Raw genomic sequence first — 22,017 nt, 5'->3', positions numbered from 1 at the left:
GGTTCCCAAGCCTGAATGTGGGTATCTAGCAGGTTACTCTATGAATCTGAAGTCACTTTTCATCAACTGGTACAAAATGGTGATGCTCCCTTGTACCAGAAACTGTACATCCATCCTCAAAACGCTTCTGTTGATTAATTTTTGCATATTAAATAACTTTTTTTTGGTATAAATAAATTCAATGCCTTGCACATTTGCTTTGAGATATTCAAACAGATCTGTTGGTTAAGATTTGCTTTTCCACTGGATGCTGGAGACTAGCTCTTGCTGCTAAATGCTTAACTGTGCCTCCATTTCCACCACATGGTGATTTCCCATGGCTTGTTAAAAAAAAAAATCCATTCTTCAGTAATGAAAAAATCTTTTTGACAATGGCAAAGATTTAGAAAGTTCTCAAAATTTTTGTACTTGGCAGCATAACTGTCACTAAAATAATGAATATGCTTAATTTCTATGAAAGTGCACCTCTGGGATTTGATGAATTAAGTTAAAAACACGTGCACTGCGACTGTGTCATGTTGGAGGCAGTCACTGATCATGCAGTAGCTGATGCTTTTTAGTTCTTTCATTATCGTTGTAGTAAAAGACAAATGGATGTAAGATAGCTTGGCTATCTTCCCAATGAAATCCTTGAACTGCATTTTGGAAAATAAAGGAATAATTTTCGGCAAAATCCATTAATCAATCAATATTCTTGGTTGGGGACATTTAGTCAATTGCAGATACTTGCCCTGATGCTTTGCAATATAGTGGTGAGTAGGAAGGGCCAAAATTTTGTAACTAATTCTTCAATGCTGTTAGTGTAAATCCACTGTTTAAACTGAATTGGATCCTCAGGATCAATATCTGCAGAAATACTTTCTAAACATTCCTTTAGAGCTTCTGTTCCTGAACATACTTCACGGTGACAAAGCATGCAATCCTTCTTTTCCAAATTACTGACAATTTTGCTCGGTAAAATTTCATAATCTTCTTTTATTGGACTGTGTGCCAACATTAGGTTCACATTCTGATGTATTGTGCAGATACAAACTGAATGTGAACCAGCTGCACCTACAGTCACATACCACTTCGGCCTTAATTCACAAAATTTGGAAAATCCTATTTCCAATCCATTTTTATTGTAGTAAGCAACAAACACTTCTTTTAAGTTGTTCAATAAAAATACTTTTCTTTTTGAACCTTTTCCCCCACCTATTTGAGCAGTAATACAGTCCTTTTTACGTATAAAAATCCGGCTAAATTGTTCATCATAAAAATACAGTGACTCTTGCCTTCACAGTCTCAGAAATCTTTTCCCCGCATTTACCTTTGGGCTGTGCCAATATTCCCTGTTCAACTTCTAATTTTGTAGCCTTTCTTACCATTCTTTCTGGAACACAAAATTCTCCCATAACTTTTTGATAGAGCAGCTTTGGGGAACAAAGGTCAAAATTTGAATTCTCTCATTATGATTTGATATATGTAATTTTTCTTTCATTTCTTGGGTCAGCTGACTGTAATCTAAACAAGTCAAAAATTGCTTGCTTGTGTGTGCTTACTCCAGTTCACTGGGATCAAAACTTCCAACTGCTGCAATTTTCTTAATAATTTCACCTTTAATTTGGTGTATTTTTTACTTTGCATAGCCTTTTGTATCCTTTGTTCCAGTTCACTGAAACTTTAATGGTGATATCCCAACAGCCTTTAAGTTTGCATTCAAATTGTGAGAAACATTAGTCTTCTCATCTTCAGCTGATTGAAGCGTGACTTCCATTTGTGAATACTTCATTGTATAAAATACAGTTCTACAGGATGGACACATTTTTGGCCTAGTTTAATATCAGATGTGGTTATCCTTTTTAGCTGCTCAGCTGTTTTCATGTTGATTGAGCCAAAAGCTTTGCTCTCTGAACTTTACTTGCATCATTTAAGTGTTGGGCACAAAAAGTTGTACCACTATGCCCAGAAGCAAGCTCTTTAGATAGTAACAACGGCTTGCCAAGCTGGAAGATTTCTCCTTGACAGGGAATGACCCAATAATGTTATTATGATGTAGGTGTATTCTGTTTGTTGCCATAATTACTTTTGTCTCTGTGTAAATACCTTCACAGTGGTGAGAAAGTCTGCAATATGCAGCCAGCAAAAGATACAACACAGAACAGACACGTACAACTAACATTGCCGGAAAAACAAATCTGAGCCAGAAGTAACCAAATTTAAGGGTGAGAGATAAAGTGAGAATTACTATTGTCAGCAGAAAGTACCATGAGTGAATGGAACGGGTTTGTATTCAGACAAGATGCACAGTGTGTACCATCAACATTTACACTCTAATGTATTATTTTCAGTGCAATACAGATACAAAGCTAGTTAGAGCAAAAAACCAAGCAAAATACAGTAATCCTATAATGATGTGCCAGAGACTTTAGCCCCTTTTACCAAAATGCTCCCTGAACAACCTCTGAAACTTTTATCAGTGGAGTTCTAGTTTATCCTGTACACTGCAGTTTTCACTGTTTACGTCCAAACACACTTATACACTGAGATGACAGAAATCAGTGGTTAGTGATATGCAGATATACAGGGCTATTACAAGTGATTGAAGCGATTTCATAAATTCACTGTAGCTCCATTCATTGACTTATGGTCGCAACACACTACAGATACATAGAAAAACTCATAAAGTTTTGTTCGGCTGAAGCCGCACTTCAGGTTTGTGCCGCCAGAGCGCTCGAGAGCGCAGTGAGACAAAATGGTGACAGGAGCCGAGAAAGCGTATGTCGTGCTTGAAATGCGCTCACATCAGTCATAACAGTGCAGCGACACTTCAGGACGAAGTTCAACAAAGATCCACCAACTGCTAACTCCATTCGGCGATGGGATGCGCAGTTTAAAGCTTCTGGATGCCTCTGTAAGGGGAAATCAACGGGTCGGCCTGCAGTGAGCGAAGAAACGGTTGAACGCGTGCGAGCAAGTTTCACGCGTAGCCCGCGGAAGTCGACGAATAAAGCAAGCAGGGAGCTAAACGTACCACAGCCAACGGTTTGGAAAATCTTACGGAAAAGGCTAAAGCAGAAGCCTTACCGTTTACAATTGCTACAAGCCCTGACACCCGATGACAAAGTCAAACGCTTTGAATTTTCGGCACGGTTGCAACAGCTCATGGAAGAGGAGGCGTTCAGTGCGAAACTTGTTTTCAGTGATGAAGCAACATTTTTTCTTAATGGTGAAGTGAACAGACACAATGTGCGAATCTGGGCGGTAGAGAATCCTCACGCATTCGTGCAGCAAATTCGCAATTCACCAAAAGTTAACGTGTTTTGTGCAATCTCACGTTTTAAAGTTTACGGCCCCTTTTTCTTCTGCAAAAAAAACGTTACAGGACACGTGTATCTGGACATGCTGGAAAATTGGTTCATGCCACAACTGGAGACCGACAGCGCCGACTTCATCTTTCAACAGGATGGTGCTCCACCGCACTTCCATTATGATGTTCGGCATTTCTTAAACAGGAGATTGGAAAACCGATGGATCGGTCGTGGTGGAGATCATGATCAGCAATTCATGTCATGGCCTCCACGCTCTCCCGACTTAACCCCATGTGATTTCTTTCTGTGGGGTTATGTGAAAGATTTAGTGTTTAAACCTCCTCTACCAAGAAACGTGCCAGAACTGCGAGCTCGCATCAACGATGCTTTCAAACTCATTGATGGGGACATGCTGCGCCGAGTGTGGGAGGAACTTGATTATCGGCTTGATGTCTGCCGAATCACTAAAGGGGCACATATCGAACATTTGTGAATGCCTAAAAAAACGTTTTGAGTTTTTGTATGTGTGTGCAAAGCATTGTGAAAATATCTCAAATAATAAAGTTATTGTAGAGCTGTGAAATCGCTTCAATCATTTGTAATAACCCTGTACAGATGGTGGTAGTATTGCACACACAGGGTAGAAAAGGGCACTTCATTGGCAGAGCTCTCACTTGTACTCAGGGAATTCATGTGAAAAGGTTTCCACCATGGTTATGGCCACATGATGGGAATTAACAGACTTTGAACATGGAATGTTACTTGGAACTAGAGTGTGGGGCATCCCAATTTGGAATTCATTAGGGAATTCAATATTCCAAGACCCGCAGCATCAAGAGTGTGGTGAGAATACCAAATTTCAGGCATTACCTCTCACCACGGACAACACAATGGCCTACAGTCTTCACGTGACGACTGAGAGCAGCAGTGTTTGTGTAGAGTTGCCAGTGCTAACAGACAAGCAACATTGAGTGAAATAACCATAGAAATCAATGTGTGACTGTATCCTTTAGGACAGTGCAGTGAAATTTGGCATTAATGGGCTACGGCAGCAGATGACTGATGTGAGTGCCTTTGCAAACAGCATGACATCACATGCAGTGCCTCTTCTGAGCCAGTGACCACATCAGTTGGACGCTAAATGACTGGGAAGCCATTGCCTTGTCGGATGTTCCCCTGTTCCAGTTGATAGAAGCTGGTGGTAGGGTTTAAGTGTGGCAAGAACCCTTTGAAGCTATGGACCCAGGTTGTCAAGAATGCAAGCTAGTGGTGGCTTCTTATTGGTGTGGACTGTTTACATGGAATGGACCAAATCCTCTGGTCCATCTGAACTGTGTTACTGGGCCGCAATTTTTCATTATTGGTTTGAAGAACATCTGGACAATTCGAGCAAATGATTTGGCCACTCACATCGTCCGACACGAATCCTGTAGAACATATGTGAGACAGTCGAGAGGTCAGTTTGTACACAAAATTCTGCCCTGCCAACACTTTCGCAATTCTAGATCACTATAGAAACACTGCGGCTCAGTATTTCTGCAGTGGACTTCAAACAGCTTGTTGAGTCCATGCTACACCAAGTTGCTGCCCTACATTGGGCAAAAGGAGGTCCAACATGATATTAGGAGGCATCTCGTGACTTTTGTCACCTCAGTGTATCGTTTGAGATGGAAGCTGAATTTTCTGTTACTATTGTAGCAGCAAGAAATAAAAACTTTGAGGTTCGTCCATGACATTGTAATTCTGTCAGAGACAGCAAAGGACTTGGAAGAGCAGTTGAACGGAATGGACAGTGTCTTGAAAGGAGGAGATAAGATGAACATCAACAAAAGCAAAACGAGGATAATGGAATGTAGTCGAGTTAAGTCGGGTGATGCTGAGGGAGTTGATTAGGAAATGAGACACTTAAAGTAGTAAAGGAGTTGTGCTATTTGGGGAGCAAAATAACTGATGGTGAGAGGATATAAAATGTAGACTGGCAATGGCAAGGAAAGCTTTTCTGAAGAAGAGAAATTTGTTAACATCGAGTATAGATTTAAGTGTCAGGAAGTCGTTTCTGAAAGTATTTGTATGGAGCGGAGCCATTTATGGAAGTGAAACATGGACGATAACTAGTTTGGACAAGAAGAGAATAGAACCTTTCGAAAAGTGGTGCTACAGAAGAATGCTGAAGATTAGATGGGTAGATCACATAACTAATGAGGAGGTAATGAATAGGATTGGGGAGAAGAGGAGTTTGTGGCACAACTTGACTAGAAGAAGGGATCGGTTGGTAGGACATGTTCTGAGGCATCAAGGGATCACCAATTTAGTATTGGAGGGCAGTGTGGCGGGTAAAACTCGTAGAGGGAGACCGAGAGATGAATACACCAAGCAGATTCAGAGGGATGTAGGCTGCAGTACGTACTGGGAGATGAAGAAGCTTGCGCAGGGTAGAGTAGCATGGAGAGCTGCATCAAACCAGTCTCAGGACTGAAGACCACAACAACAACAACAACATCCCATTTTTACCATGCCTAAATATTCATAATGTTATTACCAATTTCATCCTTAAAATTTGAGTTCATGTACAAAGCTCAATGTAAAATTTTAGTTTTAGGAGCTGGAACTCTCTCCAGATCATCAGTTAATTTATTAAACAGGTGCCCACATTTTCACTACTTGAGTAGTACACATAGAATTAACTTTTTATGGATGTCAAGCTACCTTTAAAATATGTCCCATCTCTGATATACGCGCACAATTCCCTGTCCTCTATGGCTGACTTACAGTAACAGCATACCCTTTTATATGATGAGATTATTATTTGTATTTCAGTGTTCTGCACCAGCAGAACATACCTGCAATCTCTTCAGAGACAGCAATTCAACTTCAGGCTGTTGTATTTGTATTTTAGTTTTAACAGTTGCATTTGCTGATGAATTAATAATTCCTTGTACATTTTTGTGGTGTTTCTCATGATACTGATTGTCATGCCCAACATGATCTCTGGGTGGGGACTACTCAAGAGGACGTCATTATCAGGAGAAAGAAAACTGGCATTCTACGGATCGGAGTGTGGAATGTCAGATCCCTTAATCGGGCAGGTAGGTTAGAAAATTTAAGAAAGGAAATGAATAGGTTAAAGTTAGATATAGTGGGAATTAGTGAAGTTCGGTGGCAGGAGGAACAAGACTTTTGGTCAGGCGAATACAGGGTTATAAATACAAAGTCAAATAGGGGTAATGCAAGAGTAGGTTTAGTAATGAATAAAAAAATAGGAGTACAGGTAAGCTACTACAAACAGCATAGTGAACGCATTATTGTGGTCAAGATAGACACTAAGCCCATGCCTACTACAGTAGTACAAGTTTATATGCCAACTAGCTCTGCAGATGACGAAGAAATTGAAGAAGTGTATGATGAAATCAAAGAAATTATTCAGATAGTGAAGGGAGACGAAAATTTAATAGTCATCGGTGACTGGAATTCGGGAGTAGGAAAAGGGAGAGAAGGGAATGTAGTGGGTGAATATGGATTGGGAGTAAGAAATGAAAGAGGAAGCCGACGTAGAATTTTGTGCAGAGCATAACTTAATCATTGCTAACACTTGGTTCAAGAATCATGAAACAAGGTTGTATACATGGAAGAACCCTGGAGATACTAAAATGTATCAGATAGATTATATAATGGTAAGACAGGGATTTAGGAACCAGGTTTTAAATTGTAAGACATTTCCAGGGGCAGATGTGGACTCTCACCACAATCTGTTGGTTATGAACAGTAGATTAAAACTGAAGAAACTGCAAAAACGTGGGAATTTAAGGAGATGGGACCTGGATAAACTGAAAATACCAGAGGTTTTACAGAGTTTCAGGGAGAGTGTAAGGGAACAAATGGCAGGAATGGGGGAAAGAAATACAGTAGAAGAAGAATGGGTAGCTTAGAGGGATGAAGTAGTGAAGGCAGCCAAGGATCAAGTAGGTAAAAAGACGAGGGCTAGTAGAAATCCTTGGGTAACAGAAGAAATATTGAATTTAATTGATGAAAGGAGAAAATATAAAAATGCAGTAAATGAAGCAGGCAGAAAGGAATACAAACATTTCAAAAATGAGATCGACAGGAAGTGCAAAATGGCTGAGCAGGGATGGCTAGAGGATAAATGTAAGGATGTAGAGGCATATCTCACTAGGGGTAAGATAGATACTGCCTACAGGAAAATTAAAGAGACCTTTCGAGAAAAGAGAATCACTTGTATGAATATCAAGAGCTCAGATGGAAACCCAGTTCTAAGCAAAGAAGGGAAAGCAGAAAGGTGGAGTATATAGAGGGTCTATACAAGGACGATGTACTTGAGGACAATATTGTGGAAATGGAAGAGGATGTAGATGAAGATGAAATGGGAGATATGATATTGCGTGAAGAGTTCGACGGAGCACTGAAAGACCTGAGTCGAAACAAGGCCCTGGGAGTAGACAACATTCCATTAGAACTGCTGACGGCCTTGGGAGAGCCAGTCCTGACAAAACTCTACCATCTGGTGAGCAAGATGTATGAGACAGGCGAAGTACCCTCAGACTTCAAGAAGAATATAATAATCCCAATCCGAAAGAAAGCAGGTGTTGACAGATGTGAAAATTACCGAACTATCAGTTTAATAAGCCACAGCTGCAAAATACTAACGCAAATTCTTTACAGACGAATGGACAAAGTAGTAGAAGCCGACTTTGGGGAAGATCAGTTTGGATTCCGTAGAAGTATTGGAACACGTGAGGCAATACTGACCCTACGGCTTATCTTAGAAGCTAGATTAAGGAAAGGCAAACATACATTTCTAGCATTTGTAGACTTAGAGAAAGCTTTTGACAACGTTGACTGGAATACTCTCTTTCAAATTCTGAAGGTGGCAGGGGTAAAATATAGGGAGTGAAAGGCTATTTACAATTTGTATAAAAACCAAATGGCAGTTATGAGAGTCGAGGGACATGAAAGGGAAGCAGTGGTTGGGAAGGGAGTGAGACAGGGTTGTAGCCTCTCCCCGATGTTATTCAATCTGTATATTGAGCAAGCAGTGACGGAAACAAAAGAAAAATTCGGAGTAGGTATTAAAATCCATGGAGAAGAAATAAAAACTTTGAGGTTTGCCGATGACATTGTAGTTCTGTCAGAGACAGCAAAGGACTTGGAAGAGCAGCTGAATGGAATGGATTGTGTCTTGAAAGGAAGATATAAGATGAACATAAACAAAAGCGAAATGGGGATAATGGAATGTAGTGGAATTAAGTCGGGTGATGCTGAGGGAATTAGATTACGAAATGAGACACTTAAAGTAGTAAAGGGGTTTTGCTATTTGGGGAGCAAAATAACGGATGATGAGAGGATATAAAATGTAGACTGGCAATGGCAAGGAAAGCGTTTCTGAAGAAGAGAAATTTGTTAACATCGAGTATTGATGTAAGTGTTAGGAAGTCGTTTCTGAAAGTATTTGTACGGAGTGTAGCCATGTATGGAAGTGAAACATGGATGATAAATAGTTTAGACAAGAAGAGAATAGAAGCTTTTGAAATGTGGTACTACAGAAGAATGCTGAAGATTAGATGGGTAGATCACATAACTAATGAGGGGGTGTTGAATAGGATTGGGGGGTTGAAATCATAGAGGGAGACCAAGAGATGAATACACCAAGCAGATTCAGAAGGATGTAGGTTGCAGTAGGTACTGGGAGAAGAAGAAGCTTGCACAGGATAGAGTAGCATGGAGAGCTGCATCAAACCAGTCTCAGGACTGAAGACCACAACAACAACAACAACAACAACAACAATGCCCAACAGAGTAATACAACACATTTCCTGTGCATCTGTTGCAGAAATCTCTGTACCAGTTGAAACACTTTGTAGGCAGGGAAACATGTTGTCATGATCTATCATAATAGTTGGTCTATACCTCCTATCCATGACAACAGAGATTTGACCACGTTTGGCCGTGTCGTTACCATCTATACTCTTACTAATTAGCTCCATCAACTTTACCATCCCAGGCCTACTGCGGTGCAGGCCATGCATAATGAAACCCCATCTCACAACAGCCTTGACCTGCATCAGTGCAGTATGTCCCCAATCAACGGTCACCATTGTAATTTTCAGTCCCGAATTAACTCACTCCCCTGCACTGCCAAGGTGTTACACATAATGGTGCTGAAATAGTGCAGCAATGTGCACATTAGAAGGATATTTTGTTCAGGTCACCACCTTTGTTATATTTACTTTCCTTGTCCAAGCTGTTCCCTGCACCTCCCACTATTACTACCTGATATATTTAGTTAAATCCTTGTGTAAATGACCGAATACTTGTATCATTCGATCGAGCACTTTACATGGCTCGAAAAAGGTGGTGGTCTAATACTCTGATCCTGTCTTTTCCTGTAACAGAGGACCTACACATCTGGTATGATTATAACCTAGCAGCATTACGTCTTTCTTCCTAACACTAGCAATTTTCATGTTTTTTCTGATCACAAACAGCATCTGCTGCAAAGTGCCTACTTCTCTTCATGCTTGAGGCTCTTCTCCACTCAGCCCTGGCAGCTACAACCTGTTTTTGGCACTTGAAACAAAACTGTCACAAAATGTGTGTCTGCTTGTGTCTGTGTATGTGCGGATGAATATGAGTGTGTGTGCGAGTGTATACCTGTCCTTTTTTCCCCCTGAGGTAAGTCTTTCCGCTCCCGGGATTGGAATGACTCCTTACCCTCTCCCTTAAAACCCAGATCCTTTCGTCTTTCCCTCTCCTTCCCTCTTTCCTGATGAGGCAACAGTTTGTTGCGAAAACTTGAATTTTGTGTGTATGTTTGTGTTTGTTTGTGTGTCTATCGACGTGCCAGCGCTTTCGTTTGGTAAGTCACATCATCTTTGTTTTTAGGTATATATTCAGAATTAGTACAAGATGTAACTTCCACTCAGTGAAATTATTTATTTCCAAATTTTGGCTACAAAATATCTGGAAAATCAGAGGCAGATGTTTTTAGATAGACACTCCCACAAATGCTTTCTTACAAAGTTGAAAGAACCACAGTTAAGTCAGGAGTCTAGATATATATCAGAGCCCCTGTACAAGGTGAAGTGTGGTAAATTGCTGATTTGCAAATGAAGTAAAAAAAATATGAACACTTAGAAACTTAGATTTTTATTTTTCTCTTACTGGACAATAATGGATGTTTCTAATTACATGATTTAAACAGTGTATCTGGCAAATGTGTACCTTCACAATCCACACACTGCCACAGTCATTTTCTGAAATTCTCATGCACTCTTTCAAGCACGTCTTCTGGTATTCTTGCAATTTCAGCCTCAGTATTGTCCTGTAGGTCTTCCAGAGTGTCGGGACGGTTGCAATACACCTTTGACTTCAGGTAACCCCAAAGAAAAAAATTGCATGGGGCTAAGTCTGGCGATCGCGAGAGCCAGTTGAGATCTCCCATCCGAGAGATAAGCCTTCCAGGAAACATTTGCCTCAAGAAATTCATGGTAATGCCTGTTGATTGTGCAGTGGCACCGTCTTGTTGAAACCAGGTATCCTGTAATTGCATTGCCATGAAAGCCGGTTGGAAAAACTCTTGCAGCATAGTTAAGTAATGATCCAAATTCACTGTTACAGCACGATGATTTTCCTGGAAAAAGTAATGGCCAATGATGCCTACTCGTGATAGGGTACACCACACAGTTACGCAGTCTGAGTGCAGTGGGGGTCTGGTGAATTTGCCTGGGGTTCATGTCACTCCACTACTGCATATTCTGTTTGTTTACACACCCACTGAGCTGAAAATGTGCCTCATCAGAAAAGAACACATTTGTGTCACGGGGTATGGTTGCACGGTCCGCAGCTCGTGGTCGTGCGGTAGCGTTCTCGCTTCCCGCGCCCGGGTTCAATTCCCGGCGGGGTCGGGGATTTTCTCTGCCTCATGATGACTGGGTGTTGTGTGCTGTCCTTAGGTTGGTTAGGTTTAAGTAATTCTAAGTTCTAGGGGACTGACGACCATAGCTGTTAAGTCCCATAGTGCTCAGAGCCATATGGTTGCAGGCAGGTCTTCATAATATGTTCTTCATGTTACCTAATCCTGTACTGACAATTTCTGGACCATGCACATTTTATAAGGGTGAAAATTCAGTTTGTTATGAAGAATCTGGCGGAGAGAACATCTAGAAATGCCAAGAGCAAGTGTGTGTTTCCAAGCTGAGCATTTCAGACATTGCAGTACTGCTACTCTAAACTCGTTTGACACTTTGTGGTGTTTTAACACTTCTGCCAGGTCCTCTTTGTACAGATGACACATCCCCTGTTGTGAATGCATTTACCCAATTTAAAATTGATTGCTGTGCAGGAACACGTCCACATGGGGGTACTGCAAATCACAAACGAAAAGCACGCTGCACAGTTTTAATAATCAAGTGGGAATTTGAGAAATACACTTCAACACAAAAACTGAGCACTCCTCATGTGTCCACTGAATTACAGCAACTGAATACAAACCTCCCATTAGTCACTATAAACCACACCCACTCTCCCCTCTATTCAACCAACAGTGCCACTGCAATGTGAATTCTAAAAAAGCAATTTACTGTGCTCCACCCTGTGTATCATCCCTACAGGGACAGGATTGGACTAATTACCGTGGACACATCAGGATTTAAGCAGCTCATACTTCCTACTTTCCCACTGAATGAGACTTGAGGAGACCTTGTTATGTGGTAGTGTGGGAAGTATCCTCTGCCTTGCACTTCACAGTGGTTTGCAGAGTGTGGACGTGGATATAGATGAGTTTTAAGTAAATGCGTAGAATCACATAATGAATAAACACATGACAGGTAGCTCTTGGAATAAATTTTACAGCAAATCACTCCAAAAGTTTCCCTCGAATTCAGAATAAGATAATGTCTGTCTGCTGTAGTTACATAATTAAAAACACATATCTGTATGTTTCCGTGGTAAGACAATGGTCCCACATTCAGGAGGAGAGTGGTTAAAATCCCTATTTAGGCATCAGATTTATGTTTTATGTGTTATATGAGGCACATGCTAGAATGTTTTCTTTGCAAAGAACACAGTCATTATTCTTCACTGTAAGTGTAAGCTCTGTCTCTAATAACCTCTTTCCTTCCACTATTAAAGATAGGCATCACATTTAAGATAGCAAGTAAATATGCCTAAGTCCATTGACTGATTTCTAATACAGGTGTAGGGGGAGGTACAGCTGTCAACTCATATTCAGTATTAACATTTTAATTTGTATCCAGGGAATACCACAGCAGGCAGAGGAATTACCACTTTTGGGGTTTATAGTTTTTAAACTAATGGCTGTTGGTGATGTTTACCAGAGTATACTTAGTTGTTCATTAAAATCTATAATGTTTCCTGTTGCTGCAAAGAAATAATCAGTGAATTTGATGACTAGTGATTTCACTGTATTTTCATTTCTTCCACATCTGTTACCTGGGAACTCAATGAAGTTTCCTCATTGTTTTGGTTTATTTTTACTTCAGTCTTCTTGTGTTTTATTTTTTGTATATAGTAGATGGGTCTGTTTTTCTTGGAACAGACCATAGGGAAAGGAGAGTCAACCTTTTTATCATTGCCTGTCATGTGAATTAGGTAGTGTTCTTCTTACTGCCACAAGGTAATTTAATCTCACATATTATTAATGCGCACTACCTGTTTCTGTTTAATTTTAATTTCATATGCTTTCGTTTTAGGGAAACCAGAACTCAAAAGTGCTGTAGGAATATGTTTTGGAAATAGGTAAATTTCCTTTTACAGTGTTTGTTTTATAATCTCTTTCCAGTGCTCTTTCTATATGCCCTTTGCAAACATTGTGATTCTGTAATTTGTTCTGTTTCTGATATACAGTTTTTTTTTATGATCCAAATTTAATTTATCAGCATATTTTACTGTCGACATTTGATCAGATTTATGAGATAAACAATCACTTTGAGCATTATCGATTTTTTTTATATTTGTCTCATTTTAGATTTGTGGACAATCCTTTTCCTTTAAAAATGAATTAGTCTCTTTAGGACCTAAAAAATCTCCTAGCGTCAAAGGAACTCAAGGCTTTGTAACTCCTAAACTGACAAGTTACTATGTAACATGAATAGAATGAGAATCAATAGTTTGCAAATCTAAAAATGGTCATATGTGCAAAATTTTGGTGGTCTGGAGTGCTAAATAAAATCTGTTAATCCATTTTTAAGTCATTGCAAATAGTGACTCTCCATTCAGCCATTGTTGTGATGCAAAATATGAAAAATTAATTAACACAATGTTCATCATCTTGTTGGTCCTGGAACTTGATCAATTTTTGTATATAAAGCTCTTTTCATGTATTGGTTCTATAATGGCATGATATTAGTTTTTATCCACCTATGTGTATTCATTCAGCTCCAGCGATTTCCATACGATGCCTGTATAATTATAACATTTCTACTGACGGTCCATTTATCTTTTCAGTTTCCTCTATTTAGATCCTTGGTTCTGTGTTTTGGTAAACATCTCTTTTAGCTATAACTGTATTAAATCTGAAGCTCTGCTTCAAGAATTTACCTGATGAAAAACCAAGGGACAACAATGGAAATCAGTAGGACATGGTGGATACTGTTTTGACCTGACTGTTTCTTATGACAGCTATTGTTGCAGCTTGTGATATAATTTCAAAATTGATTATCTATTATAAAAGAAAAGTCAATTGTGCCTCATAGCAACAAACACCATATCCCTAACCTAAATTTATATCTGGTGAATTCCTTTTTCTTTCTTATATGTCAGCGTAAAATTGATTGCTGATTCCATATTTTACAATGCACACAAGAAATTGATATTTTGAGTGCTTAAACCAATTTAATTCATCACCCCATATTTTGTTACCATGAATTGAGGATCTATACCAACCACAGCTCATAATAAGATAATGGGTTTCATGGGGTACCTACTAATTTAGCTAATTCCAGAATTGTATCACGTTAACTAAGGGAGCTAATGTGCAAAATTATAATTCAATTAAATAACTGACTTGAAAAGGAACATATATTCAGCAAATTATGGAAGATGAAAGATCTTGCTTTACATGTAAAACTGCAACTCAAATGTATCAGCCAACATGACTAAAATATAAATTATAATACAAAATTTCATTATGGAGGAAAGTGTGGGTGGTTAAGAATTGTTGAAGGAAACCTAAGTATGAATACAGTTAACAGGTTAAACTGGATGTAGATTGCAGTAGTTATTCAGAGAAGAGCCTTTCACAGATAGACTAGGACGGAGAGCTGCATCAAAACAGTCTTCAGACTGAAGGCCATAACAAGAACAACAAACATTAAATTTTCCATAACTTCAGAACTATTACAGTCTCACAATATGTAAGACCAGTTTTGGAATCAGCATTCATTTAAGATAAGACATTTTCCACATCAGTTCCCATTTGTTTTAAATTTTGTAAAGTTTTCATTAATTTTATTTTACTAAATTGACAGGTAGTGGAATTAAATACGGCTGCTACACGTTAATATACATTCAAACAAATTTAATATGTGAAGGAAAAAGTCTTAATTTAATACTATTATATATTCAAATTGTGCTAGCTTCCAGGCATCTTAATTCTGTAATTAAATACTTCCTTGTACTTAATTGTGTGATCACACATCCCTTAAACTGGAAGGGAGAGGGATTCCTTAAAATAGATTTTAGAGAGCCACCAAGACAAAGTGCCATTTCATAGTGAATTGACGCTACAGTAGTCCATATAAATTGTAATACTTTCAAATTCTTCGCATGCCATCCAAACGTAAATTGGCAACATGTGCAATGTCAGTTGTTACTGTGAGCATCTTTTGTAAGTTATTTGTACTGTGAATAAATTATCTGACTTATCAATGTTATCAATATCGTGGTGCATAGTTACAAAACCAATGAACTCTGGGAGCATAAACACAGAATTGACAGCAGCCTTTAAAATTCATCACTCAACATTGATGATATCCACAAGCTTGATTTGTTGCATGACTGAATGAGGATTCAGACATTATTTTTATTGGCCTCAGGCATAGGTAAGGTCACAAAATTACCTCTTATCAGAAGCACTGAGATGCAACCATGTGGCATATTATGTGACCAAGTGAGGTATGATGCGTCAGTCATACCCATGTATGAAAATCTTCTCTCCTGAGAAACTATCCATGCTGTGCAAGTAACATGTGCCACAGATGCTTCATCCAAGGCTTCCCCCCCCCCCCCCTGAACCATGGACCTTGCTGTTGGTGGGGAGGCTTGTGTGCCTCAGCGATACAGATAGCCGTACCGTAGGTGCAACCACAACGGAGGGGCATCTGTTAAGAGGCCAAACAAACGTGTGGTTCCTGAAGAGGGGCAGCAGCCTTTTCAGTAGTTGCAAGGGCAACAGTCTGGATGATTGACTGATCTGACCTTGTAACAATAACCAAAACGGCCTTGCTGTGCTGGTACCGGCTGAAAGCAAGGGGAAACTACGGCCGTAATTTTTCCCGAGGGCATGCAGCTTTACTGTATGATTAAATGATGATGGCGTCCTCTGGGGTAAAATATTCCGGAGGTAAAATAGTCCCCCATTCGGATCTCCGGGCGGGGACTACTCAAGAGGATGTCGTTATCAGGAGAAAGAAAACTGGCGTTCTACGGATCGGAGCGTGGAATGTCAGATCCCTTAATCGGGCAGGTAGGTTAGAAAATTTAAAAAGGGAAATGGATGGGTTAAAGTTAGATATAGTGGGAATTAGTGAAGTTCGGTGGCAGGAGGAACAAGACTTCTGGTCAGGTGACTACAGGGTTATAAACACAAAGTCAAATAGGGGTAATGCAGGAGTAGGTTTAATAATGAATAGGAAAATAGGAATGCAGGTAAGCTACTACACACAGCATAGTGAACGCATTATTGTGGCTAAGATAGATACGAAGCCCACACCTACTACAGTAGTACAAGTTTATATGCCAACTAGCTCAGCAGATGACGAAGAAATTGAAGAAATGTATGATGAAATCAAAGAAATTATTCAGATAGTGAAGGGAGACGAAAATTTAATAGTCATGGGTGACTGGAATTCGAGTGTAGGAAAAGGGAGAGAAGGAAACGTAGTAGGTGAATATGGATTGGGGCTAAGAAATGAAAGAGGAAGCCGCCTGGTAGAATTTTGCACAGAGCACAACTTAATCATAGCTAACACTTGGTTTAAGAATCATGATAGAAGGTTGTAACATGGAAGAACCCTGGAGACACTAAAAGGTGTCAGATAGATTATATAATGTTAAGACAGGGATTTAGGAACCAGGTTTTAAATTGTAAGACATTTCCAGGGGCAGATGTGGACTCTCACCACAATCTGTTGGTTATGAACAGTAGATTAAAACTGAAGAAACTGCAAAAACTTGGGAATTTAAGGTGATGGGACCTGGATAAACTGAAAGAACCAGAGGTTGTACAGAGTTTCAGGGAGAGCATAAGGGAACAATTGACAGGAATGGGGGAAAGAAATACAGTAGAAGAAGAATGGGTAGCTTTGAGGGATGAAGTAGTGAAGGCAGCCGAGGATCAAGTAGGTAAAAAGACGAGGGCTAGTAGAAATCCTTGGGTAACAGAAGAAATATTGAATTTAATTGATGAAAGGAGAAAATATAAAAATGCAGTAAATGAAGCAGGCAAAAAGGAATACAAACGTCTCAAAAATGAGATCGACAGGAAGTGCAAAATGGCTAAGCAGGGATAGCTAGAGGATAAATGTAAGGATGTAGAGGCATATCTCACTAGGGGTAAGATAGATACTGCCTACAGGAAAATTAAAGAGACCTTTCGAGAAAAGAGAACCACTTGTATGAATATCAAGAGCTCAGATGGAAACCCAGTTCTAAGCAAAGAAGGGAAAGCAGAAAGGTGGAGTATATAGAGGGTCTATACAAGGGCGATGTACTTGAGGACAATATTATGGAAATGGAAGAGGATGTAGATGAAGATGAAATGGGAGATATGATATTGCGTGAAGAGTTCGACAGAGCACTGAAAGACCTGAGTCGAAACAAGGCCCTGGGAGTAGACAACATTCCATTAGAACTACTGACGGCCTTGGGAGAGCCAGTCCTGACAAAACTCTACCATCTGGTGAGTAAGATGTATGAGACAGACGAAATACCCTCAGACTTCAAGAAGAATATAATAATCCCAATCCGAAAGAAAGCAGGTGTTGACAGATGTGAAAATTACCGAACTATCAGTTTAATAAGCCACAGCTGCAAAATACTAACGCAAATTCTTTACAGACGAATGGACAAAGTAGTAGAAGCCGACTTTGGGGAAGATCAGTTTGGATTCCGTAGAAGTATTGGAACACGTGAGGCAATACTGACCCTACGGCTTATCTTAGAAGCTAGATTAAGGAAAGGCAAACATACGTTTCTAGCATTTGTAGACTTAGAGAAAGCTTTTGACAATGTTGACTGGAATACTCTCTTTCAAATTCTAAAGGTGGCAGGGGTAAAATACAGGGAGCAAAAGGCTATTTACAATTTGTACAGAAACCAGATAGTGGTAATAAGAGTTGAGGGACATGAAAGGGAAGCAGTGGTTGGGAAGGGAGTAAGACAGGGTTTTAGCCTCTCCCCGATGTTGTTCAATCTGTATATTGAGCAAGCAGTAAAGGAAACAAAAGAAAATTTCGGAGCAGGTATTAAAATCCATGGAGAAGAAATAAAAACTCTGAGGTTCGGCGATGACATTGTAATTCTGTCAGAGACAGCAAAGGACTTGGAAGAGCAGTTGAACAGAATGGATGGTGTCTTGAAGGGAGGATATAAGATGAACATTAACAAGAACAAAACGAGGATAATGGAATGTAGTCGAATTAAGTTGGGTGATGTTGAGGGTATTAGATTAGGAAATGAGGGACTTAAAGTAGTAAAGGAGTTCTGCTATTTGGGAAGCAAAATAACCGATGATGGTCGAAGTAGAGAGGATATTAAATGTAGACTGGCAATGGCAAGGAAAGCGTTTCTGAAGAAGAGAAATTTGTTAACATCGAGTATAGATTTAAGTGTCAGGAAGTCATTTCTGAAAGTATTTGTATGGAGTGTAGCCATGTATGGAAGTGAAACATGGACGGTAAATAGTTTGGACAAGAAGAGAATAGAAGCTTTCGAAATGTGGTGCTACAGAAGAATGCTGAAGGTTAGATGGGTAGATCACATAACTAATGAGGAAGTTTTGAATAGGATTAGGGAGAAGAGAAGTTTGTGGCACAACTTGACCAGAAGAAGGGATCGGTTGGTAGGACATGTTCTTAGGCATCAAGGGATCACCAGTTTAGTATTAGAGGGCAGCGTGGAGGATAAAAATCGTGGGGGGAGACCAAGAGATGAATACACTAAGCAGATTCAGAAGGATGTAGGTTGCAGTAGGTACTGGGAGATGAAGAAGCTTGCACAGGATAGAGTAGCATGGAAAACTGCATGAAACCAGTCTCAGGACTGAAGACCACAACAACAACAACAACAACAACAACAACAATATAATTTCATGATGTTCATTACAAAGATCTTTCTTCAAACAGTCTTAATCTGAAGTGACATAACAGAATCTCGTTCTTGGCATAAAATAATATTTATCTGACAATTATTACCCAAAACATTTTATACTATCTGTGCCATTCCCCTCCCATGACTACTACATAACAATTAACACTTCTCTTCCTAACATTGGTTTGCATCTTCTGCCCTTTACTATCAGCCTTCTTGACCAATTGATTTTTTATTTGTTCAGAGATATTATACAGCGCAAATTGTTCAGTTGATATTTAGCTGGTCAAAATGAAGATACAGTTATATTTAGTATCGGGAGGGGGGAATAAAAAAATGAAAGTATTTAGATACATGTTCTTATAATCTAAGTTTATGAGTAACATGGTTGTTTGCTTCTGCCTTGGTAATTTGTGTCTGACATATGACTTCATTCTTCACTTAAAACTTCCAGGCTGATAGGCTGTGGCCGATATATAAAACTCTCCCCTAAAGTTTTGTCGCCGACTGCAGGTGACAAAACATCAGGGGAGAATACATCGACCACGGCCTATCAGCCCAGAAGTTTTTAGTGAAGACAATACCGGTCATGAAAGCCTACATTGTATGCTATGACTTCATTGTTTACAACTTGCCTAAGACACTTTGTAATCGGCATTTGTTCACCACTGACCCTATTTCCCATATTGTTCCTCAAAATATGAATATATATTTTATCAGCTAGCAACTCCTGTCTGATGTATTTAAATGAAGTTCATGGACTGTATGGAACCTTTGCTCCAAGCTCCTTTTGTCTGTAACACCAACATTTTTGAAGTGAGTATGTATTTCATTGATACACATGTTTGCAACACTAATCTCATGGTTCATACATGACCAGAGTGGTAAATCATCTGAACGTGTTGGGTTATTCGCATGCTTTTGTCCACAGTCTCCAAAGCATTGAAGCTTTTTGATATCTCTTGACTGAAGCTATCAGACTTATAGTGTGTCCTCGATATTTTTACTGTAATCCACTCCTCTGGCCTAGTCCTAGAATTACTGTGACAAATTACAGCTTGTGGTTATGCTAATTCTTCATGTCCAGATGCCTAAGCAGTTCATATTTTCTAGATTAGCTGCAAATGATCCAATCTGCATGAAATAACTAACTACCCTTGATATCGTACGATGCATTTTCTCTGTTAAGTTATTTAAATGTAAAGTTTCATTTGGAGAGTCTTAGTGATTTCAGACAATTCATAGAGAAAAATTATTATTGTTTATACTAGCTTCAATATACCAATGTCTAAGTTTGCTGATTAATGTTTTGTTTTTTTTTTTTTTCCTTTTGTATGCAGCTTTAGGTGAGATTATTCCGTCATACTCACAGTGAAAATTTGAATAATGAAGGAGGTGATGACAGGAACTGCAAAGGTAAAGGATGCTGTAGGAAGTGTAACAGTCAGTGTAGATCCTCAGCAACATGTGAAATTTGAACAAAATTCATTTACAAAGACTGTTCCAAGGGATGTATATAACAGAGTGAAAAAGCATCTTTGGGATGGTGTGTCACCACTGTTTGTGCCTGAGGACAGAGAAGCACAAAGATCAGTCCAAAACTGACTGCTTATGAGTTTGTCTTTGTTGTCATTAATGAAAAACTCTAGTATCATTATCTTTCTGTGTAATGTTAGTGATTTAACTGCTGGCATAAAACATCTCTGTTTCTCATTAGGATGTAAAAGAATATAACAATAACATCTTGGTCTTCCATTGAATGAAACAGATAATTAATTGTTGGCAAGAAATTATTTTTGTGCTGCATATGTTACTTTAGGTACATTGTTGTAATAACAGTAAGAGACTTTGCCTGCAATATACCCTTGAATAATTACTCCATAAATGAATTATTCCTCTCTCTCTCTCTCTCTCTCTCTCTCCCCCCCCCCCCTTTCCCTCCCTTCCTTCCTCACCATCTCCCCCCCCCCCCTCCTCCTCCTTTTTGGTTTTTGGCATAGTGGCATACAAGTAGTATAAAATGCTGTATTGGCAAAGATATGTCATCTGTGAACAGTAGCACATAAGAAAATATTTTGTGAATTGTAAGTTCTGTGTAACCTATGACACAGCATTTGACCAGCTTTTAGCTCTGCTGATGAAACCACTTATGAATTGTGCACTAATACATGCAGTCTTTATTGGGCCCTTGACCCATGAAATACATCACTAACTGAAACTGAAGTTGTTTTCGCCAACTGTGGGAAGAATAAAACAAATGTTAATGTACATGGTTTCTACATTTTAAAGTACAGCATTCCACAAATATTCATTTGTGTACCATATTTCTAAGATTTCGACTAAATTTTACTGAATAACAATGAGTGAGGTGGTGTACTGGTAAGAGACTAAGACTCATATTTAGGAGACTGGTGATCCAAATTCCAGTTCAGTCACCGAATTTTAGGTTTTCCATGATTTCCATAAATCACTTAAGGCGAGTACTAAGATGGTTCTCTTGAAAGACTATGTCCAATGTGCTATGCCTGAGCTAGAGTTCAATCTCTAATGACCTCACGATCGACAGAATGTTGAACTGTAATCTTCCTTTATTTAGAGAACTGTTGACCTGCCCCAGCTCCGCACAGCTAACACTAATTTTCTACAGCTCGATGACTTTTTTAGAATAGCAATATTCTCTCTCTCTAACCGAGCCGTAGAGTTACAATTAAAATTGCAGCACAAGTTACTGCCACCTTCAGGCTGCCCATCACCAGTGCCAGTCTAGAGCAGGGGTTCCCAAAACCAAACCTTTCCTCTCTTTGAATGCTGTTGGACTCCTGACACTTTAATGGAATAGTTAGTTTACTCTGAAGGTTAACAGTGTATTAAAGAATGAGAAAAACTTGTTTTATTCATTGATTACTTCAGTTTTAAACCATAACTAATAACACAGAAATGATAATAAAAGTTTAAAAAAATAAGGAACAAATGTTAAAAAAACTTAATGTTATCAATAGTTAAGGGGAAAATGTCAAAAAAAAGCCATGTTAGTAACAGCTTTTTTGCGGAGCACTTATTCACTTCTCAAGGAACACCATTTTTTCTGTGGAACACAGTTTAGGAAACTATAGTCCAGAGTGAACTAAATTATCTGTGTAATCTTTTTCAGCTTTTCCCTGTGTAA

The 22,017-nt window shown here is 39.1% G+C and overlaps 1 long non-coding RNA gene across 1 annotated transcript in view; it reads left to right on the top strand.

Annotated features, from left to right (window-relative positions):
* LOC124787821 overlaps nt 1-21,119 on the top strand; it is a 33,724-nt gene extending 12,605 nt beyond the window's left edge. The window contains exon 2 of the long non-coding RNA XR_007016018.1: nt 20,192-21,119. This is a non-coding gene — a long non-coding RNA (uncharacterized LOC124787821). The remainder of the gene's footprint in view (nt 1-20,191) is intronic.
* Nucleotides 21,120-22,017: the final 898 nt, after the last annotated feature.

Source organism: Schistocerca piceifrons, chromosome 3 (assembly GCF_021461385.2).
Source record: "Schistocerca piceifrons isolate TAMUIC-IGC-003096 chromosome 3, iqSchPice1.1, whole genome shotgun sequence".
Classification (NCBI taxonomy): domain Eukaryota; kingdom Metazoa; phylum Arthropoda; class Insecta; order Orthoptera; family Acrididae; genus Schistocerca; species Schistocerca piceifrons.
Note: the sequence above shows the minus strand (reverse complement) of the source record. Positions and strands in the feature narration are given on the sequence as shown.